Source organism: Nipponia nippon, unplaced genomic scaffold (genome assembly GCF_047370975.1).
Source record: "Nipponia nippon isolate SJK-2023a ecotype South Korea unplaced genomic scaffold, ASM4737097v1 scaffold_25, whole genome shotgun sequence".
NCBI lineage: Eukaryota > Metazoa > Chordata > Aves > Pelecaniformes > Threskiornithidae > Nipponia > Nipponia nippon.
Window position 1 is genome coordinate 5300204 of NW_028262342.1, and position 19155 is coordinate 5319358.

The following is a 19155-nucleotide window of genomic DNA, read 5'->3' on the forward strand; positions in this document are numbered from 1 at the left end:
CAATGCCGAGCTCCTCCGGCTCGGTGTAGGCGCAGCGTTTGGGAATCCACCGAGCAGGAGTCATACGCTCCGGTGCAAAAGAGGAGAAAACCAAAAAAAGCAGCGCTAATAGCTATTTAATTGCTTGTGAACTTCCCTGACTAGAAAACAGGGGCAGTTCTCCCCACCCGTGTTTGGACTCTGGCACTTTACCAACTTAAGTCATAGCCTAGCTCTTCAGCGGTTTTTGGTGGTGTTTTTGGTTGGGTTTTTGGTTTTTTTAGTGAGTTCCTAGCTGCATCTGAAGTGCCAAAAAACTTTTTGCAGGAAACAGCAGTGTCGTTTCTCCTTCTCTGAGTTCTCATCAGTTCAAGTGACAACAAATGCAGGTGCTTCTCCGCTTTTTCCTTGTAGGCTGAGTCCTTTCAGCAAACTTTGGGAGGGAGCAGCTGCTCGCAGTGAAAACAAGACTATCCTGCTGATCCAAGCTGAAATGGGATTTTTGACCTTGAGAGGTACGAAGTTGCTCAAAGGAGGGACCCTGTGGACGTTAAAAATAACTAGATCTTTATAATGCTTCTGCAGCTAGTAGAGCTGGATGAATATGTTGCAAAACAGAGGGCCAAATCTTTAAATAGTACAAACTAGCACAAGTCTTTTGATGACCTATCAGCTGAAGAACTGTCCCACGCCTTTGCAAACATTAATTTAAGAACAGCTGGTTTTGTCAACTGCATTCTTGTTTCATTTTCCCTATCCTCCGCTCATGAGCGTTCACACAAAAATCGATGCTTGTTGGTGCAGACGCTTAGGGAAGGCTGTTCCTTCTGAGGGTTCTCGTCTCGAGGGCCGTATGGATGAATAAGAGCATTCATTTTTCCTCAGCCCGTGGGTCTGTTCAGCTATAGCTAGACAAGTTAGATACCGATATAATGTCTAGATCTCTCTGTATAAGCATCTATATTGTGTGTCTCTCTCCCCCTCACACACACATACACACACGCCATGTGATTTCAAGCAGTCATCTACCATGAATAACGTCCAGGGGCCAGGTCACAAGCTTCCCATAGCGTGGAATCCATTTGCATACAATCCAAGCAATTACAAGTAATGAACAGATTAGTAAAACCAAACCAAACAAGAAACTATTCATACTGTGGGAAATTCTCGAGCGGGGGGGGGGGGGGGGGGGGGAGCAGGGATTTTTTTAAAACGCGAGTTATTTGCGTGGAGTGACTCGCCCCCGCGAGTGCCCGACCCAGGAGGCCGATGGCAGCGGGACGCGCCCCGGGCAGGGTGAGCGGCGGGGCGGAGCGGGGCTCCGGGCCCCCAGGGCGAGCGCTGGCCCCGGCGGGGCGGGGGGTGGCCCGGGGCGGCCGAGCCCCCCCGCTCGGCCCGCGGCAGCGCATGCTCCCTGCCGGGCCCCAACCTGCCCATTTAAACGGCAGCGGAGGCGCGGGCGCCGCAGCGGGGCCGGGCGCCGGGGGAGCCCCGGCCGCTGCCGAGGTAGGGCCGGGGCCGGTACCGGTACCGGTACCGGTACCGGGGGGGCACCGCGGCGCAGCGGGGAGCCCGGGGCGCAGCGGGCGGGGATGCGGCCGCCGAAAGTTTGCGGTCCCGGGTAGCGGGAGCGGGTCCCCCCGCGGCGGGGGAGCGGCGGGGGGGCTCGGGGGGCTGCGGGCAGCGCTGGTGCTGGCAGCCGGGAGCAGCGCGCTGCTGCGCCGGGCCCGGGGGCGGCGGTGGCGGCGGTGGCGGACGCCCCCGCGGTGCCGCCGCTGCGCTGCGCTTTGCGAGCCGGCGGTGGCTTCGCTGTGGGAAAACGGCGACAACAAAATAAAATGGGCGCACGGGGAGGCAGAGCCGGGGCGGCGCAGGTAGCGCTGCCGAGCGGTGCCGGCGGCACCTTGCCAGGCCTCCCCCCGCCGGCTCCCGGCGCGGATGCGGCACGAGTTTTTCCCGTACTTTTCATTGTTACAGAGACATCTGCTGCCCCCGAGTTCGCTTTAAAGGTTACTGAAGAGGAGAAGAGTTTGGGAAGCGCGATGTGACCGTGGATTTGCAGAAATCCTGAAGGCTTGTGGGGACAGGTCAGTGAATCCTTAGGCGCAAAGGAAGCCAGCACTTGACAAAGGGAAGTTTTCATTGCACCTACTTGTAGGCTCTGCCTAGATTTGCTGCCGGGTTCACCTGTCTCCCCGCTTCAGCTGTAGTGGGAGCCGAGGAGGCTGTCTGCTAAAAGTGGTACCTAAATGTCCTAACCTGGATGTTCCATAGATGACTGACTTCGGCATGGCTAGAGACTTTGGTGGTAAAATGCCTTAGTTGTTTATGGTAAACATAAACTAAAAGACTAATTTGTCTTCCTGCGGATGACAGCTTTAGGAGGAAGGGAAAAGCACTAGAATAAACTAATACTTTTAGGCTGGCGATGGCCAGACTTGGAAAGACGCTTGATTTTCATGCTTATGTTTAAAAAAAAAAAATTTTGAAGGGAAACGTATCGGGAACGGCTTTCCTGGTCCTCACCTGGATCGGTCAGGCTTGTCAGCAGGACAGGGAAAGCGGCCAGGCTCAAACCGTTTCCCGTGCTGGCACTGTTCTGGTTCTAGATGTGGGCTGAAGAGAGCAGCGTTTGTACGTGTAACGTGAGAATAACTGGAAATTTATAGAAATAGAATATGAGTAAGAACTTCAAAAGTACCCAAATGACCTGGGCATTGAAGTCATGCAGGCACTCCTGAAAAACGTGTACCAGCCCTTAAACATTTTCTATTACTCACCCCACCTGCAATTTTCTTTCTTTTTTTTTTTTTTTTTAATGTGTGATGTTACCTGGACTTTCTTGCATCATCCGTAGCTACTGCCCTTCCACTCGGCGGGGAGCGGCTGCGGTGGCGGAGCCAGGAATGCCAGATTCCCAGCCCTGTGCTTGGATTCCAGGCAGTGCCTTAAACTCTGGAACTTATTACCACAAAACATCGTGGAAGCCAAGAGTGCTTGGCTTACGGGATTTGAAAAAAGGATTAGAAATTTGATATGGAGAACAAGAATCTCCAGAATTAATAGCAAATTAAATGAGAGCTTTACAAGGGATATAAATCCCTGTATTTCAGGGCATAAACTAATCTTGGGATTTAGTAGGAAACTTTTCCTTGTAGGGAGGTTTTTCTTGCGCTGTCTGGTGGTGGGTGTATTCCCCTACAGCTTGTTACGTACGTAGTGTGCGCAGTGTCTTCTGCGAGAGCGCCTTGTCCTCTTGAAGAGGTTCCAGTTAAAGTACCTGAACCTGAAGGTGTTGCCCAGCATCGAGCTGTTGCTAGAGGGCCCGAGGCAGACGGCTCTGTAGAAGCTGCTTGGAGATAACGGTAACGTTATCTGTGAAGAAAGCAGTAGTCTTAGAGACTCGAAGATTATCGTCACTGTAATGTAATAGAGTAATAGTAAATACTGCAGTGTACTCCAGACGTACTCCACCGGCAGCGTCTTTTTGAAGGTGCACAGTCAATTTTTGTCAGCAGTGAGAAACGCTAAATCCATAGGGTGAGAAGCTGAAATCACTGGACTGCTCGCTGAGTTGGAAAACACAGCCTTTGGTCTGCTTTATCTTTGCCAGAGTCCCTAGAAAACGTGGGTGTCTAGTGTAGATTCTTGCTAACCTTTTTGCCAAACTGTTCATTTTGCTGGAGCGCTCAGGTGGCAGTGTTTGTGGGGTGGGTTGTTGGTTTTGTTTCCCCCCCCGAGTTACACATCTCTGCTCTTTGACTAAAGCCTCCGTATGGAGTTTAGAGTGACGGTTGGACTCTTACGGCTGACGACATTGTGAGTGTACGCTCTTAAAAATGAAAGAAAATAACCTTTGCTGCCCAGTTTTGTAACGAAGGTGCTAGTAGAAGCTTTGTTCAGAGCATGGACCAAAAAAGCTGGTCCTAAAAGCATCAAATCTATTGTATGATGAAGTGACGGGGCAAAAACTGCTCTTCGAACATAACTGCGTGGGTCTCCTTGCGTGCCTTTTTGCAAAGCCTCTTTGGAAATATTAGCCTGTCCGCGGAGTGCCTGCATTGCCCTGAAAATCTTAATGCAGAGCCTTTTGTGTGGGATCCACAAGAAGCTCTGAGGGTTTGCATATTACTTCTCAGGAATGTACAAAAGCAAAGGAAGACAAACATCGATGCTCTGTAAAAGTAGTCTTTGTATGGTGTTTCTAATCTGCTAGATTATGTCAGTCTCAATCTCTGGCTCCCATGGTTTTACACCGACAAAAAACAGCGTGAAAAGTTCTGCCTGTGGCAGTTCCCTGACGGCTCCCTCTCTAAGGAGGCGACGTGGCAGAGAGCTTCAGGATGCTGCTGGGTTTGTGTACTCTTCCCCGGACGTGACTTTTGAACAAGGTGGTTTGGTTCCAGCTGCCCGTTAGTCTGTCAGGTCTGGTACCAGGCGAGACCAGTACTAGGAGCTTGCTTAAATGACAAGAAAAACCACGTAACAGACGTTACAAAGTGATGTGCTGATGGTCTCCCTTTTTCTCAATGGCTATATATTCTTGGGCAATTTAAGCGCGTTGCGATATAGTACTAACGCGCTCCTCTGACTTCAGTCTCTTCAGAGGTTTATACCACTTTTGTCACAGTGGGATCGTAGAGCTTTTCAGACGAGCTGTAAGCGGTGTGAGTAACGTCTGTTTGTGTTTATCCCCCGCCTTTCTCTACGGTGGAGCAGTTCATCCAAGGAGCGTCTTGTTTTGGTAGTTGACTGTTTTGGGTTTTCTTTAATGTGTGTGTTGCTATCTCCTTATCTTGGCTAGGGCAACATCAAAGCAAAACACCTGACCCGTTGGGTGAAAGTTGTGGAGGTTTGCGATGGGTTCAAGGCTACGAGGGAGCAGAAGCAAAAGGACCGGAGGGATGGGAGGAAAGCAGCTGCCGGCAGCGGTAGGGGTGACCAGGCAATAAGAGTCGTAAAGCCTTGTACCTCAAGAGAAGTTAAGTATGGCTGGGGAGAGGTAAGATGGTACGGAGTGGGAGACGCAGAGGCCAAGAGGAGTTATATCTGGCGAATCTCCGTTCACTTCTGCTGTTACAAATAACTCCGTGGTATGATTGTGCTCTGCGGCTTCTGCAGGAGCTGGGAGGCAGTCAGCGTAAGACAGCTACTGTTAACTAAACCTAGCCCTGGACAGCCAGCCTGCGGTGTCTTGTGATCCTTCAGCTGTGCAGTTCAGCTCGTGATCGAGGTTGTGCTATGAGTGGAGCAAGGGAGTCACGAGAGGCTCGCGAGCAGCTGTCAACTATTTGCAATGTTGACTTGATTTCTGAATATTTAATATCAGACATCAAAGCCATCCATGTGAAAACAGGAACCTTAGGGCTCAGCTAAGAAAGGGGACAGAGATGCTCACGGAGGAATCCTTGCTTTTAAAAAACAGGGGGAAACTTAAAGCAATCTCTGCAAGGTAGCCAAGCAATGGGTGTGCTCGCAGAAGACTGCCTGTACGCGTGGATCTGCATAACGTAAAGGAAATCTTGCACTCACCACAAACAAAGGAATAGGAAGATCGTAAACCAAAGGATTGGTTTTGCAGTTCTGTGTCCCGACGCTTGTATTGTTCAGTCAAACCGCATTTATCTCTATCTAAGCCTAGCAGTACCTTGAATCCGTGTAGCCCTTGAGACCCGTCCTGTTTCTTGTGCTGCTGTTGCTCTTCACTGCTGTAAGAATCCGCGTCTGATCTCGTGTTACAGAACTGCAGAAAGTCGTTGCTGTGTCCACCAACTAAGCTATCGAGTTGCTTGTTCAAAAAACATAACTAGGTGGGACTATAAAGTCACCATTTTATTATTATTATTGTTTTGTATGCATGCTCTTCCTTGGAGGTCCTCAAATTTGTGCCCTTCTTCCTTGTTTTCATATCCTAAAATGTCAGTTCCTCTTGCAGTTCAAAAATATTTGTTTAACATTTTGCCAGCCTGCATAAGAGGAGAAACAGACCCCCGTGAATATTGTCTGGCAAAATAAGAAATGTGATGTAGGAATGTGCTCCGAATGGCTTCTTTGTCTGCGTGCTGGAGGGCGGCTGGAACACACGCAGCAATAAGCAGGTGCTTGATTTGCAGCTCTGAACAGTTTTTCTTTCTCTGTGTACACACAGTAAAAGGAACTGCTGCTAGTCCAGCTCGTAAGGACCTGGCCCTGTCTTACATCCAGGGCAACCTTTGAGTAACACACGAGATCAGCTCTGTCGGTTGCAGAAAGAACCAGCTTCTGGCGACTTGCAGATGAATTCTCATAATTGCCAGGTTTTTAGTACTCGGAAGGTGTAAGGATGGTCTCTGGCAAAACAATGAGGTTTATTTGAAAAAAGAAACTTAAAACAATGACAGGCATTGGGTTTGGTTTGTGAGGTCTTAAGGTTTTTCTCTTCAATCAAGGGAGCGGATTTTTTTTTCCACCTTCGTTTTGTTGGAAGCTGAAGTTCTCCATGGTGGTTTGTCTCCAGGAGCTAGGACTTCAAGAAAAATGCAAATATAACGAGTGCAGTGACTCAAATCCATGCAAGTTGTCGGCACTCAAAAAACATTAATGTTCTTGCAGAGCAGGCTAGAGCCGACTTCAGGGATGATGTGTACATAGTTGTGGATAACATCTAAGGCTTGCTTTAGATTTATGGGTTAAGACTTTTGGTGAAATGATGCAGGCAATAAAATCTGTGGATCACACTTTCTTTACCAAACATTAGGAGTGATTCCTGCTGGGATCTGACCTGCTACATCAAAGAAACCGTGGTGGTGGTCAGAGCTCAAATCCAGCGCTATTCTGCCATCACCTCCCAGTTGCCTGCTTCTAATTTAGGAGCAATGGGCAGAGCTGGCTCTTCAGTTAGATTTGAAGTGGACGTAAGCGTACTCACTCGGTTCTCTGTCCTCTCTGCACAGAGACCAAAAGCCTCTCTGTTGCTCTGGAACCTATGCGTGAGTTCCCCACTGGTGATGTGATGATTTTTCCATCGGCAAGGCTCTGTCTGGAAATGTTGGGCTGTACTCTGCCTCTGGAGAAGCATCTGCCACCGGTCCAGGGCGTTATGCTGTTCTGCCCAGGGCTGTAGTGCCACTTCTCTTGCGATCCTCTGTTTGGGGAGGGGGTACCCCAAAGCGTTTTGGTGATCTACGAGACCTGAGCTGACACTGCTGTCGCTGGGTGTCCTCTGCTAGCGCTCTCCCTGCCCGTGTGCCGTGCTGGTCATCGCTGTGCTACCTTGGTCTGGATTCTGGGAAGAATTCTCCCTTTGCTTAGAGCTGTGCAAACAGAATCAAGGATTGTTCTGGTGACAGAGAGAGCTTCCTTGTAGGTCTGTGGCGAGAGGCAGCTCATAGATACAAAGAGATGGAGCACAAAGGAACAACGAGATGACAGTGGCTTTCCGAGGCGGCGGTCTGCGCGTACCAGGTACTGGCTCGTGGCGTGACAGGGGAGGGCTTTGTGCGGGCGCTGTTGCTGTTGGACTCCAGAGGTGCGTTTGGGAATGTTTATGACAAACGACTCCTGTGTGCGAGGGGCGGTGGGAGCAGCTGGAGCAACGCTGGAACAAAAGGCTGCTGTGCTACAGCCAAGGCCGACTGAGCAATTAATGGGCCTGGAAGGGTGGCTTTTCATGAGAATTGACTAAAGCTAGGTTTAGGAGAGTGGCTAAATGTAGTCTGGAGAGGGGTCTGACCATGCATATAAAAAGGAGAGCACAGGAATTACACGGGGGATAACTGGAGGGAGGGAGGGAAGGAAGGAAGGGCGCTTCCCAGCTATTAAATCTCTTAGCCCATGGATATTGTTTCAGGGGAAATTCTTGCAACCTCAGTGCTCGAGATCCATCCATCCAGGCTGGACAAATCACTGGAGAATGCGCTCTTGGGAGCAGTCCTGCAGCAGCCCCGGGGAAGATGATTCAACAGGGCCCCTTTCATCTTTGACTTTCTGTGAACACAGTCTACGTTTGTGCTGCCCCCAGATACTCCCATTCATCACTGTCTGTGGCCAATGTTGATGGCAGCATATAAGCCTTTTGGGCAAGAGCAGGGAATGCTAGCTATCCCCTCTGCTAACAGAAGACTGTAGCCGAGGCTAGTTAGCACATGCTGATGCACAGCCAGAATGACCCAGGACAGTGCTGGTGATAAGCCCATTCCTGGCTCTTTCAGGGCGAAGCCAGCACTGTGCCTGCCCGAGGTGCCCTGGCTGTTTGCCCAAGGCAGCCCAGAGCATGTTGCAGGAATATCAGAGGTCTTTCTGCTTCATTTGTAGCTCGCTGAACTTTACTCCAGTAAATACATGCAAGAGAGAGCCCAGTGTGGAGAGCAAATCCTGCCTCTGCTCGGAGTCCGAAAGGCACAAACTTTCATTTATCCTCTGCCCCTACAGCAGAGCTTTTCAGCAAGCGCTAAGTAACTTCAGCGCTCAGACCACTGTCCTGTCCTCCTTGATAGATGCAGTCTGTGCTCTGCAGCAGAGCAAGAAGCTAACCATGGGCAATGAAAAGCCTGAGCACCCCTGCTCAGAGGGCTCTGCAAAATCCAGGGAGCTTTGAACTTGAACTCCATGCTTAATTACTAAAAAGCTAATCATTTAGGGCTGATATTCTTTACAGGGCTCAAAATAGAAGTTAGGTTCCTGTTTGTAAGGAGAGGTGGGGGGGGGGAGTGAGGGGGGTGGTAAAAATGCCTTGCTCTGTTCAGCTCCTGTAGCCACGGCAGGTCTGAGCCTTGTTTCAAAAGCGGAAAACTCCCCTTCCAAATACTCCGTGCTGCTGTGTGTTCTGTGTGAACGGCTACAGCTTAGTGTTAAATCCCTGCGTGTTCGGAGTCCGTAACTCGTTAAACTGATAGTGAGAATGGGGAAAGGAAAAGGCTTCTTAAGTTTCCCATAAAGATCTTCCAGTGAAACTTATCTGTCTTAAAAAATACAATCTGATTGCTTCTTATCTTTGCAATTATCCAGGCAATTTCAAACAGAAGTAAAATCATAGAATCTCATGTTTTCAGACCCAGGCCTCGTGACCGGTCTGTCATGATAAGGAAAAGAGACTGCTCCGGCAGTGATCCGAGGGCCCTCGTTAACCCAGAGAGCTCCGTGTGCTGCCGGCAGGAGTCGGGGCTTGCGCACAGCTTTTCCTACCCCAGGCACATAAAATTGCTGTTCTTATAAGAAGGATCTCAGGACTCTGATAGGTGGTCTTTGACCTTAATGCGCCCCAGAGAAATCCTGTTACTCCCTGCACGCGTGCTCGTCCCCCGTCCCTTTGGCAGAGGGTGCTGGCCCGTGGCTGGTGCGGCAGAAGGTGCCTTGCTGACAGGCTGGCGTATCAGCATCAGCTCAACTCCTCCGGCCGCTGAAGCCAAGAGGGTGGACGGGGAACGCGGGTGGCTGGGGAGCCAGCAAGCAGGGTGGAAATGGTAACTCTGCCAGAGGGACGGGCGGCGGGGACAGCAGTATCTTACAGCAGCTCCCAGTCCAAATTATTTGGAGAGTTTTGCTTTATTCCCTCTTTAAATTTGTCCACCATGGGTGGCTGCCTGTCCCACATCTATTCTTGCACCGGCTCCGATACCAGCAGTTGCACGATCTCTGCTCGGAGCAGGGGGGTGAAACCCAGCGGTTCCCGGGAGAGCTGTGGGCTGCTGCCCAGCTCGCTTGCTCTCGTGCGCTCGGGGTCTGCTGTGACGGATGGGGGTTCTGTACTCACAGCTGTCTTGGGGCTATTCCTCACGCTGCAAAGGCTCTTTGTCTCGTTCAAAGCCATGACCTCATTTTAGAGACAGAAAACAGAGAGGGAGAAACCCACCAACCTGCCAGCGGAGGTCAAAGGGCTTGCTGAGAGATATGTTAGCATCAAACTTCTCCGGCAGGGACACAAATAACTGGAATTGCAGACCAGAAAATTACCATGAAAAAATGGACTAACTACCATGTGATTACAAAAGAGCCCATTAGTTCCCTGTGTGTCTAGGAGTCAAAGTATATCCTTTGAGGAAGAGCACGAGGTCATGCTCCCAAAACTTTAAGCAAAGGGGACTGTATAAGTCTGTGCCTGTTGCTCTCCGAGGACTGCCACGTGTGGAGGTCCAGCTGGTTGCTCTCCGAGCTCCCTCTTTCCTAGGCGCAGACCTTGGCAAACATGACTCCTGGCACAATGAGGGAAGGTTAGATTTCAGTGTTGGGTGGCAGTAGCTCCCGCTGTGGTTAAATTTGTCAGACCCCTCACTGCTACTTTATATAATCAGGCTGTTGGGGTACTGTTTGGGCTAACGAACGCCCCTTCGGCCCTCCTGCCGGGGCTCGGCAGTGTCTTTCTGCAGAGCTCCTGGCCGCTGCTGGCCTGGGATCCGTGGCTGATGGTCTGGATTTGGCAGTCTCGCACGTCAGTGCCAGCCATGGCCTTTGCTCTGGCCCCTGGCTTTTGCTAGTACAGCAGAACTGTCCTCTCCACCCCAAGGCTGGTCCTGAGACTCAGCTGGCCCCATGACTGTCACAGCTTTCCAAATAAAGCCAGAAATGATGAAGCTCTATCATGGGGTAGAAGTCCTAGAGCTGCCTTGGAGGCAGGAGGAGCCGGCACTGGCACTGGCTTGCTGAGGACTCAGACGTCCCATTACGCAGCATTTGTGCTTTGGCTGGAAACAAGAAGTTCCAATTTCACTTCCCATTTTCCCAGCCCTGTGAACAGGCATTGCAAAGTGGACACGATAAAGCAGCTAGGGTTTCTGCCTTCCCGTCTCTTCTCTGTAACAGACGGGGAAATTATTCTCCTTCTACTCAGCAGCAGCAATTAAAACTCAGAATTGTGTGTCGCTGTTTTCGGTGCTAAGGTGACCTGCGTAGCGTGCAGTGGGACGGCCCTGTGTTCTCTGTGCGCGGTAACAGCCTTCTACCAGAACTGGTTTGCTCTCTCTTTGCCAGTTCCAGTGTGTTGGGGTAAATGCTTTACTATCCGCTTTCCCTGTTTCACTCCTGGTGATCATTTCTCCCTAAGAAGGATTACACTCATGCAAACCTATGAAATCCCATGTGCAGGGCTGGTGGACAGAGAACATCATGCTTCAGAATGGGGTGGTGATGACCAGCACAAAAGTTCATGTGCAGTTTAGATAGCTGCAGTGGAAGAAAATACAGACGTCCAAGTCCAAGAGTTTTGGTGAGTGTGGTCTTTCTTTGGCTTTGCTTTGCCTGTGGCAGCACCGGTGAAGATGCCGTGAGCCTTAGACAAGCCTATTGTCTGTATTGGGTGTTCTGCGGGGGTTTTGAAGGACTGTCTGGCTGCAGGGCGCTGGGGGCTGCGTAGGCAGCATGGGGTGACAGTGCTACAGCCTGTGGTCAGGGGCACTGCCGGACCCCAGCCCTGATCCTTGGCAGGAGAGGGTCAGGCGCTTCTCCCTGGCTGGGTGCAGACTCTGCCTTTGCAAGTCTCGCCTCTGACGAGGACGTGTCCGTGGGTCCATCCGGGCACGGCGGACGCATCCCAGAGCCTCCCTCCGCAGGGGAGCGCAGGGGGCGGGAGGTGCAGCCCGGCGCTGTCGGGGCCGGCTCTGCTGCGGGGTCCCGGGAGCGGGGCTCGGAGCCACCTGTTGGAGTTTGGCACATGGGGATGCTGCTGCCCTTTTCAACAGTGTCCGTCTCTTTTTCCTCACCCCTCGCTTCCCGATATTTCCTTTACAACCAGGCCATTGTGCTGTGGGCTACAGCAGCTGGGTGGAGTGTTTCAGGCTCAAGTGTAATTTCAGTGCCTTTAAAAGCCTTTGGAGGGCTTTTTTTTTTTTTTTCTCTCTGAAGAGGACAGCAACGCCAACAAGGGATAATTTGATGGATTACTCTGCGGGGCTGAGGGGCTCTCCTTAATCCCCTTTGTGGGCCTGTTTGACTAGACGCGTAGCAGAAGCCCCCAGCCTCAGGCAGAGAAAAGGCGGCTCAGCAGGGTGGGTTTTACACACTGACATATAAATACGGGCCCTGGTCATGTGGTGCCGGGTATAATCTGTGCCCGTTACCGTGATGCAGAGAAGGGGGGCACCTGGAGGGGGCTTATTTTTTCCTTTCCAGTTCAATTTACATTTTCATTCTTCAGCTAAAAATAATAAAAAAAGAAGAGGGGGTGGGGGAGACACTGACTCAGACCAAACGCCAGGGTGATGGGCACAGTATTTAAACACCAGAAATGAGCTCAAGTGAAAAGCAGAACCAGATCGTCTCTCATTTCCCCTCCCGCTCCAAAACAGGGGCTTCTTTCGTGAATAAAAGCAAGAGCTTGGGTCATGCGGTAGCAAAACAAAGCTGTAGCGCTGATGTGGAGCCAGCCAACCTTGTCTGGAGGTCTTGAGTTGTTTATAGCAGACCTGGTGCCGACTCAGGAAAGGCTGACCCGAGTGAGGCTCTTGAGAGCAGAGGCTGAAAATGCTGCTGCTTTGGTTGCGTTGCGTGTGTTTAGGAGCGTGCGAGGCTTCTGTGCGCTTAATGAAGTTGGGCGATTAGATGCCAGCCCTGAGCAGGTAAAACGCTGCGAGACCATCCTGTCGTGTGGCAGGCACAAGCAGTCCCGTTGTGGTTCCTTCAGTGCAGTCTGAAGATCCCGCTGCAGCTGAGCTCAGCTACGGGATATTTATCGGGGCACTCAGTCCTTCATCGCATCACAGCTGAACTCGGCCCTCCAGTGCAGTCGTCTGTTGCGGTGTCCCTGATGGGAATGGGGCTGAGCTACAGACCAGCAAGGCAAGGTTTCAGCCCGTCAGCCTTGGCCCCTGCTTGTCTGCAGCAAGCGCAGTGCCCAGCTCCTCTCTGCACCCTGTCTTGTCTTGGCCACGCTCCTCCTGGTGTGGACTGCACCAGGGTCTCCAGGCAGCCTGAAGCCTGTTGCTGCCGCCGGGTTAACGTGGGAATGACGCCTGCCAACTGCCGGGGAGTTAATGACGGCCGCCGGCATCGCGGTGTGCCTGGGCTGATGTCTGTCCCTTTGAGAAGCACGGCGAGCTCTGAAAGTGTCAGCGTGGCCTCCGCTGAGTCAGCGACCTCGTTAGTCAGACAGACGGTTCCTGTTTGTAACGGTGAGGAGAGGAGGAGGAGGAGGAGGAGGAGGAGGAGGAAGGGCTGGAACTGGCCACTCTTTGCCGCTGTATCTTTTCCGCTGGTCAAACAGGCGAGCGCGGGAGCTAAGGCAGCCAAAGCCTGGGAGAAAGCCTCCTGCCAGGAGCAATTCCTTTGTCTGCCGGAGGAAGAAGCAGGTTGTGGGACAGGAGGTCAGTGGAGCCTGTGGGCTGCCCTGCTGCCTGTTTGATGTTTGTGTTGCAGGGTGAGGATAAAGAGTCCATAGAGCTATTGGCACGGCTCCTGAAAGGAGCGTGAGATACCGGAGACCTGCAGGGTGAAGGGTAAGCGGGACGGATCTTCCTCCACCCTGGAAATCATCCTCTCTGTATGATAGGCAGAGCGAGGACAGTGCTGTTAGCCTGCTGGGCTGGGAAAGCATCCTTCCCTAATGCCGTTCTTAACAAATATTTTGACCTTCTCATCCATCTTAAAGGGACCTTGCTGTCCATAGGCTTTTCCCGGTGCCTTTGCTGTATTCAGATGATCAAAAGGGGACAAAATGACCGGTTTCACATGCCCTTGCTGCTTACCGTAAAACATGGAAGACACTCAACAGTCACTTGCCCTGACAGATGCTCCTTTACCTGAAGGAACCACTGAAACCAGAAAAAAAAATGCCTCCCAAAGCTTCTGCAAACATAAGCCAGTCCCTTGGGCTTCTCTGGAACAGCCCAACCCTGCTAACCGTCAGGACTAACCAGCCTCCCGGGTGAGCAGGGCCAAAGGTAGAAGGAAGGTCACCGGGTGGCTCATGCCCCACCTCTGCTCCCTGGCAGTTGTGGACGTGTCCTGGTAGCTCTGAAATGATTTGCACGCTGTGGTCGAGGCAGCAGGAACTGGCAGGGCCTGAGATTGCATCTTAAACTCCGTCTCGGCGAGCCTCAGCCGTCCGCAGGGAAGGTGAGTGGCTTGGTGGTTATGGGAGACCAGAGCTTTGCTCAGCGTCTGGATGGGTACAGTCTGGTTTACTGGCCCACCAAAAGTGGGAGATGCAGCCCCCTGAAAATCATCTGCTAAGCTTCAGGTGCTTAAAACTTGGCCCCTTCTTCTCTCTTTGGCTTCTTACTTTCAATTCACAAAATGGAGGTGGTCTTGAACTGCCTTCAGTCTCAGTGCATGTGTCTGTCGGGCCAGGGATCGGTCTGTGCATCAGGAGAGCAGCGAGCACAAAAGGGCCTGAACTCAGCTCTGGCTTTTAGATAGCCCTGAGAGCGGGATGATCACGTTGTGGGTGCTGCGAGGAAGCAATTGCAGCGAGGCGGGGAAGAACCGGCCTCCAGTCCTGACAAATTCCAGTGTCTCCCTTTGAACCAAGCTGCGTGGAAGGTCTGTGGAGCTGTCGTGGGGACCTGCCCCGTCCTGTAACTCGGGGCGCATCTGTAGCATCTAGCATTCGTCCTGGGTTAATGTATCCTGGCGTCTGGGCTGCTGGACGCTGCGCCAAGGGGTGAAGGAGGGAATTTCAAATGGGCTGGGGCGCCCGGCTCTTCCTTGTTCTCGTTTGAGGGGATTTCCACCCGCTGCTCCTCTTTGCCTAAGCCGAGCTGCCGAGGCCGATATAATGGAGCCCCTGAGCTCAAAGGAAACGCAGAGTTAATTCAGAGAGACTAAATAAATCGCCGTTCTCCCATCCCTGATTAATGACCACTCCCCTCTCCCCACACTGTGAATGGGGTCAAGGAGATTTGGGGGGGGAGAAGGGGAGAGGGCAGGAGAGGTCGGGGGGTTTCCATTGCAGCCCCGCAAGCCTGCCAGAGCTATTCTCCATGGTGTATTTCACATTCAGCCGCAGTGAATGGACACTGATAGCTGTGAAAGGACCTGGCGCTGTATGAACAGCCCTTCCCTAAGCACTCGCTCTTGTGCTCTCTCCCACCCTTTCTTCCAAAGGGCTTGCCGGGAGCGGGGAATTAATAACATTCATAAAGAGCCCCTCGGAAGGTTGGAAATGTAACGTTGTGGTTATGAATGGAAACCCAATGGCTAGCGGTACCCTTCGCCCTCCCCTCTCTCTGCTGCTCATTGGGAATAGGTTTCTGCACCAAACCTGCCGTGCCGCGGGGAGCGAGGGCGCGGGTCCGTATCACCTGGGGACTGCTGGGCTGGAGCAGCCCCCGCCTCAGCTCCCCGCCTGGCACCATCTCCTGCCTCCGGCGCTGGCCCGTACCAGCTGCCTCGGACGCTTCTCCAAAAAGCCAAGGCTTTTCCCTTTCTTTTGCTAAGGCAAAGGCTTTTGTGGGGTAATGTTTTCCCATATAAGACAGGGCTCAGGCTATTACAGAGCCCTGACAGGTCACAAATAGTTGATGAAGCTAGTTCTCTGCTGTCGGATCATTACTGTGGCTGTTTGTTGAACTGTGGAGTAGGTGCGCGACCGTCTTAAATCAGAGAGGCTGCTACCACATTTAATAACATCTCTTGGCCCTTCTGCACCCGTGTGAGAGACTGGAAGGATTATGGAGTGGCAGGATATGGATTCTCCTGAGGAATAAACAAGTTTTTCTCTGCCATGTAACTACACCCAAATTTTATTTTTAAAATGTCCATCCCTCAATCTTCATTCTGTCAAAGCACTGTTTAGATGCGATTACTTGTAAGATCCTATGTTGAAAAGATTTGAGGAGACGGGGAGGAGGAGGAGAGACTTCTTTGCTCGTGCATGCCCGTCAGCGCCCTGCACGTAGTCTGCTTTCTTCAGGTGTCTCGGGGTTTGTTTCTTCTAAAAGCGAGAGGCGTGGTTCAAAGTCCGTTAGCGAGGGCACACAAAGCAGCGTCTGCGCCCGCTGAGGGAAAGGAAGCGGGAAGTGAACTTCTGCCGGCGATGGCGTTGCTTTGTGTGAATGCGTCCGTACATCCGACATCGCCAGTAGATTCAGTCCTGTTTCCGCGTGCGTGCCCGTGCGCTTGCTGCTGCTTTTCTCAAGTTCAGACTGCGGGTTTCCTCAAGCAGGGCCTTGCTACGTCTCCGTACCACAACGGGCGCGGGAAGATGTTGGTCAAAACTTTTTCTGTAGCACGTGAGCCGGGAACAAACTCTGAGTAGGAGAAATGCATGAATGCAATCTGCTGGCCCACTGCCTTTAGAGAAATGGGCTCTCGGAAGCCGCTTTCCCTGGCTTCATCCCTTCTCCTTGCTCCCTGTTCGTGCTGCTGGGTGAGTTGCACCCCACAGGGCAGACTGCCTGGCTTCCTCCCTGCCCGTCTGGGTGCTAAAGCCGGAGAGGGGAGGGGGGGCAGCAGACACCAGGCCTGCAGGAGCTGCAGTTGCCATTGCTGAGAAGGCTGCTCTGTCCAGGTGGGTGGCAGAGAGCCCGCTCCGGGTTGCCTTTGTCCTGCAGTGTGCGGCTTTGCTCCTGCCCCCAGGAGCCACCCTCCTGCCTGGCTGCCAGGTGAACCAGCCTCTCAGCGTTGATCTGTTGTTTCTCTGCAGAGAAAGGAAAGGGAAGAGTTTGGTTTGCAAGCTTAAAAGTAAAACAGAAACCCTGGGTTTAAAGATGCTTTACTTCTCCTTGGGGAGGGAGAGGAAGAGCCTTAATGCTCAGCAGCAGATGATGTCCCCGCGGCACGACAGCTCGGTGAGCAGCTGTGAAAAAGCCCTGCATGTGGCTCCCTCCTGCTTCTGCGTGCAGGAAACCTTAGACAGAAGGGCTGGTATGCCCCTTTTGGGGGGCCTGGCTGTTATCCTTGTCAAGGTGCTTGGCGTTGTGCTCCCCTGGGAAAGACAAATGCTGTCCCTCTTGTAGAAGTTTGGGGAAACTGAGGCCAGAGGGTAAGAAGTGCCTGCTGTCACGCAGCTTTTTGGACCAGCCACTCCCCGCCTGACTGTGAAGGGTCTCCCCATCACAAGATGCCAGATCCCGCTGGGCTGGAGAGGCCGCTGCCAGCTCACTTGGGGGTGATGTGTAACTGCTGCTGTTAGACCAGGATCTCCCAGCTAGGAGCTGGTTTGCGTAAGTGACTCCTTCCATGTCAGGACAAAGTTATAAAGCACCAGGCTCAAACCAGTCGTCCTGCATAGTCTGCCAGATAAATTGCCCTAGAAGAGATTAGTGGTTTAAATGAAATGCTTGGTCTTGCTGCTGGGACTGTTATTTAGAGCCAGACTGTTACCTGCAAAACGGCAGGGAACATCTCATTGTCTTTAAAAAAGAAAATAATAATCCCATGTGCTAAATCCCCGTCTGCTGGCTATTTGTGATGTACCAGCAGATCAGCAAGGGAAGGTGACAAACATTAAGGCAGGGCTTTGGGCAAAGTTCAGATGCGAGTCTGCACCTGGAGTTTCTGTCGTGGTTCAGGTGTGAGTCCAGTTTCCTTCTGAGCTGGTTTGGGGCCCGTGTTTGCTCAGCACCTTGCAAGAGGGGCCCAGGCGCCGGTGTGGTTGCGGTGCTAATAACACACCGCGTTATCAGGAGGCAGGGAGGGCCCTGAAACCAAACCCGCCTGTGTACCTGCAGCTGGGTTCCACCTCTGCTTGCCTGCGAACTACTTCAGCAGCTTTTCCCCAGTGCTGTGTGCCGGGCTGGGCTGGCTGCAGGGAGCCAGCGGCAGAGCCGCAGGGACCGCAGGGATCGCCTGTCACCGCTCTGCCTGCCTGGGATCGCCTGTCACCGCTCTGCCTGCCTGGGATCGCCTGTCACCGCTCTGCCTGCGGGAGGTGAGTCCTGGCTTCTGGCTTGCTTTCAGCCTGGCTCCTGCGAGCCTCCCAACTCTTCCTTTTCCATCCCTCTGCCCCTGTCCTTACAGATCAACAGTTCAGATGATTTTCCTACTCTGCACTGGCATTTCTTTCCAGCTAAGCCCATCTGTCTCTCTGTATTCTGTGAATGAAATAAAAAAGAGTAATTGATGGGTACTGGGACAAAATGCAGTTTAAACAGAAAAGGGTTCATAATCTGTTGCAACTGTGTCTACGACTTGATTGCTGTTGACAACTTCTCATCTCTGGGTGTGCATGAGTATTGTCTCTGGGGTTTATTTTTTTGTTAAAGCCCTCTGAGAGCGTGGAAGGGGGAAGAGACAGATCTTCTCTTGCCTGCTGATGAGAAATTCAGCCTCTCTGCCTCAACCTGAAATTCTCAGGCAGTCAGGGAGATGTACAGATTCCTGCTTCCTCTCCGGTGCTAGAGATGTCACTGCGATAAAAGGGAAGAAAACCATTTTTTTCCTCTGTGTGTGTGTGTGAGACATCTTTTACTTAATGTTTGGGGTTTACCTTGGGATAAGTCCCCCTCTGTAATCCCTCCAAACCCTGGACTGCAGCAGACAGTGGACATTACATCTCCCTTCCCGGTCTAGCTCAGAGTGGCTCAGTTAATTTTGGCTTGTGAGTCTGCTTCCCCTAGCTCACAGCGCCCAGGCTTGTGCTGCCGGAGCTGGAGGGCTGCAGCTTAAATTCCTATCGCAAGGCTGTCAGCCAGCTGGGCACCCATCGTAAACGAGCAAGGCTGAGACATCCTGTGTCTAGCCCACATCTAAGAAAGGTGGTTGCTGCCCCCAGTCGCTTCCTTGCAGACAGAGTGCATCTGAAGTAGCGCTGAGCATATCTGGGGCCTCTGAGTATTCCTTTGAAGCCACGTCTAGTGATTAAAGGAAAACCGTTGCTGTTTCCCCTCTGCCGTTAGCTTGCTGTTTGACCTTGGGCAAGTCATTTAAATGTTCACGGCTGTTAAAAGGAGGTATCTCTTGTGACAGCCGAGGTCCAAGTGAGTGTGGAGGGGGAAGGTGAGGGATCCTGGAAGGAAAATAATCAGTACTTACTGTGTGTAACTGGCAGCCTGTCAACTCCCCAGCTGAGGAGTGGTGCCTCTCCTCTACAGCAGTGAGAGGTGGAGAGCGATGCTTGCGTCTTGGTAAAAACCTCCTCGCCACACTTCCAGCTTCACCCAGTCATCTCCGTGTGGGTTACCTGGCTGATGGCAAGAGGGGAAGAAGAGAAAAGGGAGAAGGCAGAAACTGTCCCAGCTGTCTGCTAACACTCATGCAGCGATGGAAGTCAAATGCATGTCCTCTGTGAAGTTAGGGAACGCTAATTTGCACCGTGTTTGGTGATAA

At 52.1% G+C, this 19155-nt stretch overlaps 1 protein-coding gene across 4 annotated transcripts in view; it reads left to right on the forward strand.

Moving 5' to 3' along the window:
• The first annotated feature begins 1244 nt into the window (after positions 1-1244).
• Positions 1245-19155, forward strand: part of SLC45A3 (solute carrier family 45 member 3) — a 31713-nt gene continuing 13802 nt past the window's right edge. The window contains exons 1-3 of one of the 4 annotated variants that reach the window (XM_087762229.1): positions 1254-1275; positions 1957-2066; positions 17559-17758. The gene's annotated coding sequence lies outside the window, so the exon portion shown is untranslated. Of the gene's footprint in view, positions 1276-1366; positions 1486-1956; positions 2067-17558; positions 17759-19155 lie in introns of those variants that run through there. The other 3 variants (XM_087762228.1, XM_087762227.1, XM_087762226.1) reach the window with 3 other exon arrangements.